At 42.9% G+C, this 14,134-nt stretch overlaps 1 pseudogene across 1 annotated transcript; it reads right to left on the bottom strand.

Annotated features, from left to right (window-relative positions):
* Positions 1 to 10,909: 10,909 nt before the first annotated feature.
* Positions 10,910 to 13,406, bottom strand: LOC309792732 (WD repeat and SOCS box-containing protein 1-like; annotated as a pseudogene). Its single transcript, XR_014296223.1, has 2 exons — positions 11,854 to 13,406; positions 10,910 to 11,638 (listed from the first exon to the last, which is right to left on the bottom strand). The product of XR_014296223.1 is annotated as a WD repeat and SOCS box-containing protein 1-like (transcript).
* Positions 13,407 to 14,134: the final 728 nt, after the last annotated feature.

The raw sequence follows: 14,134 nt of genomic DNA, 5'->3' as shown, positions 1-14,134 counted from the left end.
GCCATGCAGAAGTGCTGGAAGCCTAATGATGATCAGCTGGGAACTTTCTCTCCCTTGACAGAGATGTGGCCTCCTGTTGAGTCATTTTATTTCAAGGTGATACATATTTCTTGTTGTTTTGTTTCTGTTTCAGAGACTAGTGCCAAAATAGTCATTTTTGTTCAGCTGAGGTGCCCACTCGTTTTAGAGATCTAGATAAAATCAGCATTCTCCCCATGATGCCTGAATCTTGTCAAGCTACTTTGCCTCTTCCCAGGGCTTCTGCAAGAACTCTGGTCTCAAACGTTTCATGAATTTTAGTTTTACTCAAGACGTTCGGGGTCCCAGGGAGAGTCACACTGTGGAATAGACTTCCACCAGCTACCCTGTTCCAAGTTCATCATTCTTGCCAGCATCATTCCTGTCCTCCCTGTCACAACCCAGCTCTGAAGGCCAAACGGTACCAAAGTCTGGACATGAGGCAGATAGAGCAGTGGTTAAAGGCATGACCTTCGGAGTCAGATTGCCTGGATTCAAATCCTTCCCTGGTCAGCACTCTGCCTCTGGACAAGACGACTGACCATGAGAGATGTCATTTGTTAACCAGGAATGATAATGGTGGCTACCTCACTGGGTTTTTGAATAAATGATACCAGACCATGGCTTAAAGCACAAAACACAGAATTGGGAACATTATAGGTGCTCATAAATATCCCCCAGTGGGTATACAGATGATCCCCCGAGCTACTGAAATGATGCACCCTAATCCCTGTCTCATAAATGAGGATCAGGGATGGAATCCAGCTCAGTATGTATTATTATGAACACTCAGTTAAATCCTGAGAGAAATCAAATTCCAGTGATTTCAAGGAACCTACAGTACAGTTAGAAATATACTACCAACTCATGGGGCTTCCCTGGTGGCGCAGTGGTTGGGAGTCCGCCTGCCGATGCAGGGGACACGGGTTCGTGCCCCGGTCCGGGAAGATCCCACATGCCGTGGAGCGGCTAGGCCCGTGAGCCATAGCTGCTGAGCCTGCACGTCCGGAGCCTGTGCTCTGCAACGGGAGAGGCCACAGCAGTGAGAGGCCCGCGTACCGCAAAAAAACAAAAGAAATATACTACCAACTCATCAAAGGGGAGATCTGAGAAGCAATGTACAAGGGGACAAACTGAACAAAATGGAAACTGAAAGGTAAGCAAAGCCATGTTCAGGGTGGAGTAGTGATACTCAAGGAAAGCATTTCGAAGCAGACATTTTGAAATTGATATTAAAATGAAAACACACACACACACACAAAACCCTGATAGGCAGCAAGTAAGAGAGAAGGTATCTGAAATGCTGGGTGTTTTTAGGAAACATACATTGATTTGCATAGTTGGAAGTAGCAGGTCCTAAGCTAAGGTGAGAGAGGAGGGACGGAAGGAGAACAGAGATGGCTGATGGAAGCCTGTGTAATGAATCCTTCAGCATTTGCCTCTAGAGGCTCCCAACAGAGATCGTACAGAGCCACAAGCTGCCACCTCCTGCTGGGTACCACGAGGAGAGACGACAGGAGAGGAGCTGGAGAAGGAAGGCCTCCAGGGAGCAGGCTGTGTGGGAATGTGGAGTGTGGGCCTCGGAGCTCTGTGGGACCAATGGAAACAGAACAGGTGAATCCAATGATGTTCCAGAAATAATGTCATGATTTAACCTTTTCTATACTAGCGATTTCTGTGGTTTTATGAAATCAGAGTCACTCATTCAAAGAGAGAAATATTGAATATTTCCATGACATCTCTGTGCCTCTGGATGACCGCAGGGATGGATGAGGCCACGTGCACACACTCATGCAGCTGTGGAAGGAAGTTAACTGTGGGAATATAAGCAGGGTCTGGCTGAGGGGAAATCAGACGTACATCTGAAGCCTAGCTTTGCCAGTTGCTGGCTGCTCGACCTTGGGCAAGCCACCTAACCTTGCTGAGATTTAGGGTCCTTCTGGGTAAAGCATGAATAATGCCCACGTTGCACAGTTTGTTGTGTGGATTACAGGTAACAGGTACAACACAGCACCTTGCACACAGCAAGCACTCAATAAATGCTAGCCATTATTGCAACTTACGATACAGGCAACTAAACCCAAACAACAGGAAGGGTGTAACCTACAGTTGAGAGTCCTCAAACACCCTATCAGAAAATCCGTATATTATTGTACCAATTTTTTAAAACGTCTACAAATTTATTTGTATTATAACTTTTCATTGTATACTCCTGCGTGTGAGAGAGATGCAAGAACTTCACGGGTTGTATTTGCCTGCCCCCTCGTGGTAAGATAAGCCCACTTCAGGTATGAGGCAAAATACCTCATTTTATTCTTTATCTAGAAACCAGAGGCTGCAGAGGTAAAGTGACCTCCCCAAGGTCACTAAGTACTAAAAGGTAGAATTGGAATCCAGGTCTCGTCACTCCTCTCCATGTTTTTTTCTATCCACCGCAGGGCTGGAGAGAGCTGAGGGAAGTTTAAGCTGGACATTTAATGAATACAACATAGTGGTCTCCCTTCGCTTCACCTCCCTTAGGCAATAAGGCTATTTTCCTTTGGTAATGAAGGGGTTTAAGTTGCCAGGCCCTCTGGCCACCTGGCTAACCTTCCATGGAGTCAGGCACGATTGTTGTTGGAAAAAAAATGTAAAAAGGAAGCCTGCAGGGCTTCAGGTGGGGTTGGACTCCCAGGGGCAGAAGCAGCCAAGTCAAAGCATATTAAGAAAATCCTGACTTAGAATCACCAACAACATTTTCTACCAGTAAACTGGTCAGGATAGGATAGAAGGGATGAAAGCCCTCTCACCTGGGTGATATGCCGGGCTCGTAGCCAGATGAACTGGTTGGAATCCGAACTGTATCTCTTCTTGCTCTGTGGTCTTCAAACAGAAGGGAAGGGGGCAGGGCACAACCTTTAAAAGAATGACATAGCACGTGAGGGTAAGCAAAAACTGATTAGAACCAACTGGGCCCAAGATGGCAGAAGATTCAACTTCCAGGAGACCTTGAGCCTCATTATGTGCTCATTGTAATACATTAGCATATGCGAAAGGCCAAACCCACAGGCACCGCCATGACAGTTCCAAGGCCAACCATAAAAGGCCAAAAAGTGGGCGGTGGCCCAATTCCTGGAAATCCCCGCCCCTTACCCCAAAATAGTTGGAATAATCCTCCCACTGATTAGCCCGTGAAATTACCCCGCCCATAAAAATTAACCGCCGCGGGCTTCCCTGGTGGCGCAGTGGTTGAGAGTCCGCCTACCGATACAGGGAACACAGGTTTGTGCCCCGGTCCAGGAGGATCCCACATGCCGCAGAGCGGCTGGGCCCGTGAGCCATGGCCGCTGAGCCTGCACGTCCGGAGCCTGTGCTCCGCAATGGGAGAGGCCACAACAGTGAGAGGCCCGCGTACGCAAAATAAATAAATTAATAATAATAATAATTGGGGGGAAAGAAACTATATTTGAGAACCACATGTCAAAATTTTCAAAAGTCAGAGTATTTTGCACATAATAGAGCTTCAAATAAATGCAAGTTGTTACCATTTTCACATCACGCTGGACTGTCGGTATAAAATATACAACTTTTTAAGAAATGTTTCTAAGTCATTATGGTTCTGAGGTGAGGGAAGCACTTCACCTCTCTGAGCTCACTTTATTCATCTGAAAACATACTTTTACAGGTTAATAATGAGAGTTCATGGCATGATGTCTAGATGTTCAATAAATGTTCGTTGAATCTAAAATGGAAACAGCTAACCCTCAGTTTTCTTCCTGCCATTGTCCACCCCCAAACCATAAAATACACAGAGCAGGAACCAGAAAAGGAACTCAAGTCAGTCCATTCAACAGTTTGGTTAGAAGATTTGGTTGAGACAAAGATCACGACTCTGGATTTACAGGTGGAAAAACAGCCCTTAGTAAGCCTGGCCCCATTAACATGACAAGCAGTCATGGCTATATTTAGAAAAATATCTGCCTTTTCTTTTGACATTTAAGAAAGAGAATTTGCTGATTTTTAGGGTTTCCAAACAGTGTTCTATGAAACAATAAGATTTTGGACGGTTCCCAGGGCTCTGGAAGGGAGGGATAGTAATATAGGGCAAAGAGGTGGGCTTCTGTGTCCCCCATCTGTGGTCCAACCTGAACAGCTGCATTTTATAAGATTTTATTTGGAAGGGAAAGTTTCTGCTTTAAGACAACTTAAAAAATATGACCAGGCTAGACCATGGCCCTCATAAGGTCTGGTGGCAGGTCCCATCCTGATTAGTCGGGCCTTCTGACATGTTCCAGACGTAGCACCATGAATGCCAATGATTGGTCTAATCAGTGAGGACTGATGGGGCAAAGGGAAGAGCTTGAGGAGAAGTCTCCTGGAGAAATCAGTCAAGCAGCTGACATGCACTATATTACTTTGTGCCAACCAGTGACTAATGCCCAAAATTAATTCAGCTGATGCTCATAACAACTCTGTGACTTTTGGCACCAAAGATCTGCACCCTTAACCTCTGTGCTGTATCGCTTAACCATACAAATAGATCGTGTGAATAACCGAAACTATAAGGAAAGACCATCAGCTCTAGTGTTGTCCGAGTGTCACATTGGTAAATGAGGGATCATAGACCACTACAGAATGGAACATTTAGTCTGAATACATTTCCCTAAATTTCCTACTGAGGAAGCCCTAACTGTGAAAAGACTATCGTGCTGTCCCTACAGCAGGCCACTGCAAGGGAGAAGTTCTTCTGGAAGCTTGTTTTAGCCTAAAACTTCACATGCAATCAGCATAACTTATAAATGGGATTGACATATTTTTAAAAATATTTCAAAATTAAAATGACTAGTAACTTATCAGTGAAACTACCAAACCCACGTCCCCTTCAGTCTTCACCACCAGACATCCAATAAAGTCACCATCCCAGACGCTGCCGTGTTCATCCCATGGTCTCAGGTCACCCACCCCTGTTGGGGAAATACAACTGCCCAAGATGGGGAATCTGTCTGCCATGGCTTACTGGGTATGTTTTGGAACTCTGTTATATTAAGTTATTCTCCCAAACAAATCCCACACTGCTGGACCTCCTTTGCCTTCAGTGACTTAAGGGTAGGGCAGAGATATCTTCACATTCTAGGAGAGGTGGGTTTTCCATGGAGTTTATGAAGCTTAAGGTTCAGGGCCCTTACTTGTACAGTAATGTGTCAATGTAGTCATAAGCTTTGTAAAGCTTGCAAAAGAAAAATCGTTCAACCCCAATCAGTTAAGGCCTCTGTCTCCTTTCCAGTCCTAAGTTCCCTCTGATACAGCTCCCCTCTTGTTAGAGGGCAGTGGCGTAGCTGTGGGCATTTGGGGTCTGGCTAAGGGGCGGTAGATCCAAGGGCATGTGATCTGTGTGAGGTGTATCCCTGCGGCTTGCAGTCACTTCTGTGCGTGGTAGTTGCTGTGGTTCACGAAGGGCTTCCAGGAAATGCCTGGCCCTCTCCACGCTGACCCACCCTCCAATGTCGGGATGTGAAGACAGGAGGGCAAAAGTCAAATGAGATATGAATGTGGTTCCCCAGCATCCAGTTTTTAAAGTATTCATAGTGGAAATGAACAAAACCAGAATTTTCCCTGTGCAAAATTCTTCCAAGTCTTACAGTTCACATTTCAAAGAAATTTTTGAGGTTTTTTTCAACTCTGAGAATCTTGAAATTTTACATGGCATCACCAAAAAGAAGTGTGAAGTGGAAAGAAATTTATAAACTGTCCATAATATTCTGCTCAACGATGTTAAAGGAAAGACTAAATTATCTATTATCTCTATAAAAATGTATTATACCACCGGAGTCGTATGAAGAAGTAATCAAAGAGTATGTAGCCAAAACTACAGGAAAAAACTATTTCATAGGTGTGTCGGGCAGTTAATGAGTATAAATGTCTTTATTGGACTTTGATGCTTACACAGTTTGTCCACTTTTACAATTTTGTCATTTCTGGGATTTTTATTCACATATTCACTTTTGTCTCTAATTTTATATTCTCTCTTAAAGCGGGTGGCTAATTTTCATAAGCTTCAGACCCCATCAATCTGCATCTGCCCCTGTCTCAGTGCCTTATCACCCCATTTCCTCAGAGCATTTAGATGCCCTTTCCTCTGGAATAGTCTTACCCTAGAACGTTGCCTGTTTCACTCCCTCACTTCATGCATGTCTTAGTCTGCTCGAGCTGCTATAACAGAATAACATAGACTGGTGACTTCTAGTCAACAGAAACTTATTGCTCATAGTTCTGGAAGCTGAGAAATCCAAGATCAAGGTGCTAGTAAATGTGGTGTCTGGGGAAGACCCACTTCCTGGTTCTTACATAGCCGTCTTTTCACTGTGTCCTCACATGGTAGAAGAGACAAGGGATCTCTACGGAGTCTCTTTTATAAGGGCATTAATTCCATTCGTGGAGGGCTCCACTCTCACGACCTAATTACCTCCCAAAGGCCCCATCTCCAAATATCATGACGTCGGGCATTAGGATTTAACATATGAATTTGGGGGAGACAGGAACAATCTATAATAATTCAGGGGCTTGCTCAGACGTCACCACACTCAGGAATCCTTGCCTGGCCACCCTATCTCTCTATCACTTTACACCACTTATTTCACAGCACTTACCACCTGCCACATTTGTGTGTACTATAATATAAGCACCACAAGAGGGGTGACTTATGTGTTTCGTTCACTGCTTTATCTGCATTGTTGATATCAGTGCTGTGGATGAAAAATGTCACCTGCCATATCAGTAAACAAAGGATGTTGTGGCCATCAAGCAAGCAGCCACTGCAGTCACCACCAATTGTGCACCCGGAGGGGATTCAGGGTGGAGAAAACAAGCTACTGGCCCTAGTAGTTAGGGTGCCTATCAAAGGAATGATTTCAGTGAGCCCAGACCCTTGCATCTTCCCATCCAGAGAAAAGCACTAAATTCATTAACTTAAGATGTCTGGTTTTCCTTTAATTAACAGTAATCTTTTTTTCTTTTTTCTTTTTTTGGTCACGCTGCACATCTTGCAGGATATCAGTTCCCTGATCAGGGATTGAACCCAGGCCACCATGGCAGTGAAAGCCCGGAATCCTAACCTCTAGGCCACCAGGGAGCTCACAATCTTCTGATGTTCTGACTTGGTTTTTGTGGCAAAACTTCTGTAAGCCTGGCTCCTCCCTTACCTCTTCAGAGAAATCCCTCAGAGCTATCTGAGAGGCTGCCATCCAGGGTTAAGTCCTCAATTTTGTCCACCGAATAAAACAATTCTCAACTTTTAGGTCCTATATTGCTTTTCAGTAAACAATGCCTAGCTCATAGTGGACAATCAAAACATATTTGTGGGTTGAATGAATAAAAATTGTGTGTGTGTGTGGATATAAAGACAGAGATATATGCCCAAATCCATTAAAGAGTTCATCTGCCTGATGGGAAATCTTTGGGCTCAATTAACATTGTAAAAATCCAATTCAAAGGAGGAAGAGGAATCCTCCTCATCTTTCTGTGGGCCCCATGCCTTTGCCCAGTTGTGTCAGTTGCTTTTTTTTTTTTTTTTTTCATTTTAACAGGTGATAATCTACCTTCACCCTTCTCAGAGAAGCTCCAGGTGAAAAATCTTAAAACAATATGAGAATTATTTTAAAAACTGGTAATTTTTAAAGGCAAGACCCGAACGTCTTGGCAGTCACTTGCCTCTCCCACAAAGAGAGTCAGTAATGGTTGCAACAAAATCCCCCAGGCAGATTGTAAGTGGCTCATTAGCTGAGGAAACATGGAGATGCCTGAGACAGGACAGCTTCTCTAAGCGGGCAGCGCAATCCGGGACAGCCTCCAGACCGCCGGTTAGTGAGCTGAAGCGTTCCTACATCTACTCCCGTGCAGAAAAAAAAAAAAGCCCTAAAATAGGGTGTAATCATCTGATAGAGAAATAAGGACCTAGATTCTCCACATGGCAACAGCCCGGATTTTCTCCTGATGAAGCAACGATCATTTAAATTTCCTGTTAATCCTTCAGCCGCTCTCTTGTTGGACTTAGCATTGGGGTGTGCCCAGACTACTAACACTGGACTGATCGGTGATTCAAAAACTAATCAGAAAGTTATCAAACATGAAGGGGAAAGGAAAAAAAAAAAACCTGGTGGATTTTTTTCCCCATCTTGTGCCAACACTGCCACCTATTGTTAAAAATACATAAAAGGAAGTAAATCCTTCCAAAGAAATGGGGAATTAGGAACATAGGTGCACTCTCAGCTGTTATTTATTGTTGATTTTCTAAAATTGTGTCAACCCTGTATCATCTCAAAAGCCAAAATAGAGTTTTTAGAAGATTGATTATTTATTCTTTCTTCCAACACTCAGCGTTTGCCATTCAGCTGAAGAGCTAACGTGCATTATCTGTTTCTATTGGCAAGCCACTTTCCTAAGAGCATTACGTGAATTGACTTGGGACTGTTCTTGGTCACAAGAAGCTCTTGAGATATAGGTTATTAGTAATCCCCATATTATTTTTGTTTTACACATAAGTGAGGCACGGAGAGGGAAAGTAAGTCACTCAAGGTTACACCTTGGTAAACAGGGAGCCACAGCCCCTGTGACTCAGCACTGCTGTCTTAACCATCACAGCGTCCGGCCCCTCATTCTAAGTGCTAATTGCCATGAAGGTGATACAAAATATTTGGAAAGGGCCTCCCTGGTGGCGCAGTGGTTGAGAGTCCGCCTGCCGATGCAGGGGATACGGGTTCGTGCCCCGGTCTGGGAGGATCCCATATGCCGCGGAGCGGCTGGGCCCGTGAGCCATGGCCGCTGGGCCTGCGCATCCGGAGCCTGTGCTCCGCAACGGGAGAGGCCACAACAGTGAGAGGCCCGCATACCGCAAAAAAAAAAAGAAAAAAAAAAATATTTGGAAAACTTGGATCCAACCATCAACAAGTTGGGGGACAAGTAAATACAGCTCTTAATGGAAAAATGCAAAATTCAGGATGAGACCGAGTGCTTTATTTGATCACTAAAGGCTTTTCACATGGAGATTTGTGTCTCTGGAAGTTCAAGTTTCTACCCCATGTGTATTATAACCAAACAATAGAGTGAGTCCCACTGCTAATGCTCCAATTCTCCAACAGATGTGTGTTTTAGTGCAATTCCCTTCACCTGGAGTAATTTTTTAAATATATTTAATGTAAAACAGATAGCTAGTGGGAAGCAGCCACATAGCACAGGGAGATGGGTGCTTTGTGACCACCTAGAGGGGTGGGATAGGGAGGGTGGGAGGGAGATGCAAGACGGAGGAGATATTGGGATATATGTATATGTATAGCTGATTCACTTTGTTATACAGCAGAAACTAACACAGCATTGTAAAGCAGTTACATTCCAATAAAGAAGTTAAAAAAAAAATACATTTAAAAGATTTAAGATGGGAAAACCCCAAACAGAACAAGACCTAAGTTCCAGTTCTGGTCTGAGATACATTACTTCTTTCCATTTCAGTTGCCAGAACTGTAAACATTTTTATTTTATTTATTTATTTATTTTAAAATAAATTTAGTTTTGGCTGCGTTGGGTCTTCGTTGCTGCACTAAAATAAAGCCTTTCCTACCTCAAAATGTTTATTTTTCTAGATATTTTTATGAACACAATATGACTGAATATTCTGACCTTACAAAATATCTTGATTGGTGATACAAAGATTGGAAGATTTTGCTGTGGACTAATGTACAGGCATCCTTGGTGTGCATGACTGGCACAAAGGGACAGGTGGAAGGAGTTTGACCTTGGCTGGTTTACTGAGTCACACTTAGTAATTTACTAAGCAGCTACTCGTTGCTCAAAGCCATCTACCATTTAGGCAGATGTTTTGTTAAAGATGAGCTTGGGGCTTCCCTGGTGGCCCAGTGGTTGAGAATCTGCCTGCCCATGCAGGGGACACAGGTTTGAGCCCTGGTCTGGGAGGATCCCACATGCCGCGGAGTAACTAGACCCGTGAGCCACAACTACTGAGCCTGTGCGTCTGGAGCCTGTGCTCCGCAATGAGAGGCCGCGATGGTAGGAAGAGTGGCCCCTGCTCTCCGCAACTAGAGAAAGCCCTCGCACAGAAACAAAGACCCAATATAGCCAAAAATAAATAAATAAATTTATTTTAAAAATAAGATGAGCTAGTTAATTTCCATCCCACTACCTTCACTCACTGAGTCCTCTGCCTTTTGTGTATATTTAAACAAACTGGTTCAAATTCTGCTAAAAATATATCATTTGAAAATACTGTTAAACATTTTGGTTTCTAATGAGAATTGTTATGTGTGTAATATTTAGGGGTTTTTTTTTTTGCAACAAAACCATATAACAATGGAAGCTTTTTACACATTTAATTTTCAAACTGTTCTCTCATAGCATATGTTTCTTTCAAAAGGGGTTATGCATTGTATTTGTTTTTTCACCTTTATTGTACAAGAAGATTATTCAGCCTGTTTTTGTATTTTAAATATCTACTAGGAAAACTACAGGCAGCCACCTTGGGAAAAGGTCAACAAATTTGAACCCCTCCCCTTTTTTGTTTGCAAAGGAAAAAGTGCAGAATATCTTCAGCCACTGCCAAAGTAATGGAAACAAAGCCATCAAACACTGTTGCCATCAAGTGTAGCAAAAAAATATTTTCATGGTCATTCCCTATCTCATTACAAAATGTTATTTTATTCTAGTAAAGATCTTGTTTTGTTTTTTTTACAAGTCTTTAATTAAAAAACTCAACAAAAATATATAATCAAGCATTTTACATAATGTATACATTCTTAATATCTGCAGATAAGATAAATAACAGAAGGCAAAAACAGATATACTAATTGTATTGCTTCTCTTTGGCAAGTCACCAATATTATCCCCTGCAGAAACATAGGATATGTGTAAAAAATAAACAAAAAGCAAAAATACCCACCACGGTCTTAAAATAATTGTCCCTTATTACAAACAACAAAATATTTAGCAATAATGCAGTAGATGGATTTTTCAAATTGACTAAAATTTATTATAATACTTTATTTATACCACAGGGGTTAAAGTAGCAAGCTGCTTTCCAAAATTAAGGCCCACAGCAGTAGTTAGGAAAAAAAAAAAAAGACACCCTTTTTTCCTGGTTATATCCTGGCTATTTTTCATTTAATAATGTCGCATTCAAATTCTACCTCTCAGCTGCCACTCCTAAGGAAAACAAAATCCTTCCCTAGACAAAAGCTGTTTTACTTGAAGGTCAGTTGTCTGACCACCCCCCAACCAAATACACATTTTGTTATGAGGCATTCAGCTTTCTTAAGTCAGTATTTACCAGCTAACTCAGTGTCCCAGAATGAAAAAATTCCTTCCACTTCACAGCAAAGATACATATTGTGGCCCTACTGAAGCAATATATACATGTTGGAACTAAAAATTAGAAAAGCAAAAGGGTCCATTCAACACACAGCAGCTTATATTGAAATATATACATGTATGTATATGTTTTCACAGTTACATTTTAGAAAAAAATTTACATTTGATATGTTCAGAAATATTTCTCCTAAGGTCTATAAATAATATTTTAAAAGCTCAACTGATCAAAATGCAATACAAGAATGTATCAAATTAAATAAATCTCCTAGGGCTTCCCTGGTGGCGCAGTGGTTGAGAGTCCGCCTGCCGATGCAGGGGACACGGGTTCGTGCCCCAGTCCGGGAAGATCCCACGTGCCGCGGAGCGGCTGGGCCCGTGAGCCATGGCCGCTGATCCTGTGCATCTGGAACCTGTGCTCTGCAACGGGAGAGGCCACAGCAGTGAGAGGCCCGCATATCACAAAATAAGTAAATAAATCTTCTAAACCTTGAAGTCAGTAAAGCTTGAGGTTTGTGTAAAGTGTGTTGTCAGTCCCTGATACTAGGGAAGACAGCATCCTCTAAACACGGTAGGAGAGGAACTCTAAAACTTTGGAAGGAATCGGCAGCTCCTGGACTTCTTGGGTGGGCATCACTCTCCGGACTGATATGCGACATAAATGTTGAAGGCTAGGGACTTGCCTTGGAGTGGCCCCAAAATACACACTTCCATCATGTGTCCCAGCAGCTAAAACACTGCCATCAGTAGAAAAGGCACAGCAAAGACCATTGCTCAAAGGTGTAACTTGTACTGGATAATCCTCATCAGTTCTCCAGAACCTCATCATTTTATCATCAGCAAGGCTTGCAACATGCAGTCCATCATGACTAAACGAGACAGATCGTACCCATCGGTCATTTGCTCCTCCAGCAAATATTGGAGTGGGTGGGGGAAACAGGTGCCCAAATTCCATCAGAACGTCTCCAGTGTGTGGATCCCAGATATAAACTCGAGTATCCTAAGATGCCATAGCCAGTAATGCTCCATCAGGAGAAAAGTCACAAGCTACAACATCATGGTGATGTCCTTCTAGTTTCCGTATCATGGTATATTTATCCATATTCCAAAGGAAAACTGCTTTACTGGTTCCCACTGAGCACAGCATAGAAGAGTCAGGAGAGAATGCACAGCTGTACACCCAGTTCTGATGGCCCCTCAATACTTTCATCGTGTTTCTGTCATCTTTCAGGTCCCACACTCTCAGAGTTTTGTCTCTTGAAGCTGACACCAGGATCAAGCTCCCATCTGGAGCAAAAGTTAAATCTCTGACCACTTCAGTGCGACCTACCAAGTTAAGGAGGGGTTTTCCTGTATATACATCCCATATTTTGATACGCCCAGTGTTTAGCCCTGTGGCAAGGAGTAGCTGATCTTGTCCAAATCTGAATCGATGTCATTCTATGTTTACACAGCGACTCTGTTTTTCTGGAACTGAAGATCCAAAAGCAGGACTCCAGACTATATCGCCACAGTCTATATAATATGTTCACGAGGCTTATTTTTTTGACCACCATCACTGTTTTGTCTTGACAATATTAAACTGCTTGAATTGGTGATATTCTTGGTGCCATGCAAGAGAAAGTTCTTAAGGCAAAAGCAACAGTCCAATTTTCACGACCCCATTTCTTGTCAAAAGGAGCTGCAGGAGCTAAAAGTTCACCTGTAGTACGTGATCTCACGATCTCTTACTCGTTGACCCTCGGGGGAAAGCTGGCCATCTAAGGGGCACCGTCTGATTCCGGGGGCGCGATGCGGACGCAACGACAGAGAAGGGAAAGGCGAGCGCCCGAGGGGCGTGACGCGGGCTGGGTCCCTCCCGGTCCCAGGGTCGGAGGGGAGGGGAGGGGCGGTCCTGGCGGCTTCTGCCGACCGCCCCGGGAAAGCTCCGGGAGGCCTCGAACCAAACTATGGAGTCAGACACAGACAATAGATGCTGTTCCCTTCCTCACGCCTACGGACCAAGACGCTTCCCTCCACACAACCGACTGCAGACGAGACACTGGAGCAAGATCTTTTTTGTTTTTTGTTTTTACATCCTTATTGGAGTATAATTGCTTTACAATGGTGTGTTAGTTTCTGCTTTATAACAAAGTGAATCAGTTATACATATACATATGTCCCCATATCTCTTCCCTCTTGCGTCTCCCTCCCTCCCACCCTCCCTATCCCACCCCTCTAGGTGGTCACAAAGCACCGAGCTAATCTTGTTTTTAAAGAGTAGAAAAGTGGTTGCCCAGGGCTGTGGGTGGAGGAAATAGGGAGATGTTGGTTAAAGGGTATAAATTTTCAATTATAAGATGAGTAAGGTCTGAGGATCTAATGTATAATATAGTGACTATAGTTGATAACACTGTATTGTATAGTTGAGATTTGCTAAGAGAGTAGAACTTAAATGTTCTCACCAAATAAAAAGGATAACTGTGTGGGGTGATGGAGGTGTTAATTGACTCCATGGGGGAAATCCTTTCACAATGTACGTGTGTATCAAATCAGCCCGTTGTATACTTTAAATATCTGGCGATTTTATGTGTCAATTATATCTCAATAAAGCTGAAAAAAGATCCTGTTTTTAATTAAATGAACCACATTTGCTAATTTCTGACTACAATTTGAGACTAAAACTTGCAATAAATGATGCAGTAAAAATAATATTAAAAAAATAATAATAAAGTAATATTATAGAGACTCTGTAACTATATTCTGGAATCTCTTTTTTATTCCAAAATAG

The sequence above is a fragment of the Mesoplodon mirus genome (assembly GCF_964341445.2).
Source record: "Mesoplodon mirus genome assembly, chromosome: 17".
Lineage (NCBI taxonomy): Eukaryota > Metazoa > Chordata > Mammalia > Artiodactyla > Ziphiidae > Mesoplodon > Mesoplodon mirus.
Note: the sequence above shows the minus strand (reverse complement) of the source record. Positions and strands in the feature narration are given on the sequence as shown.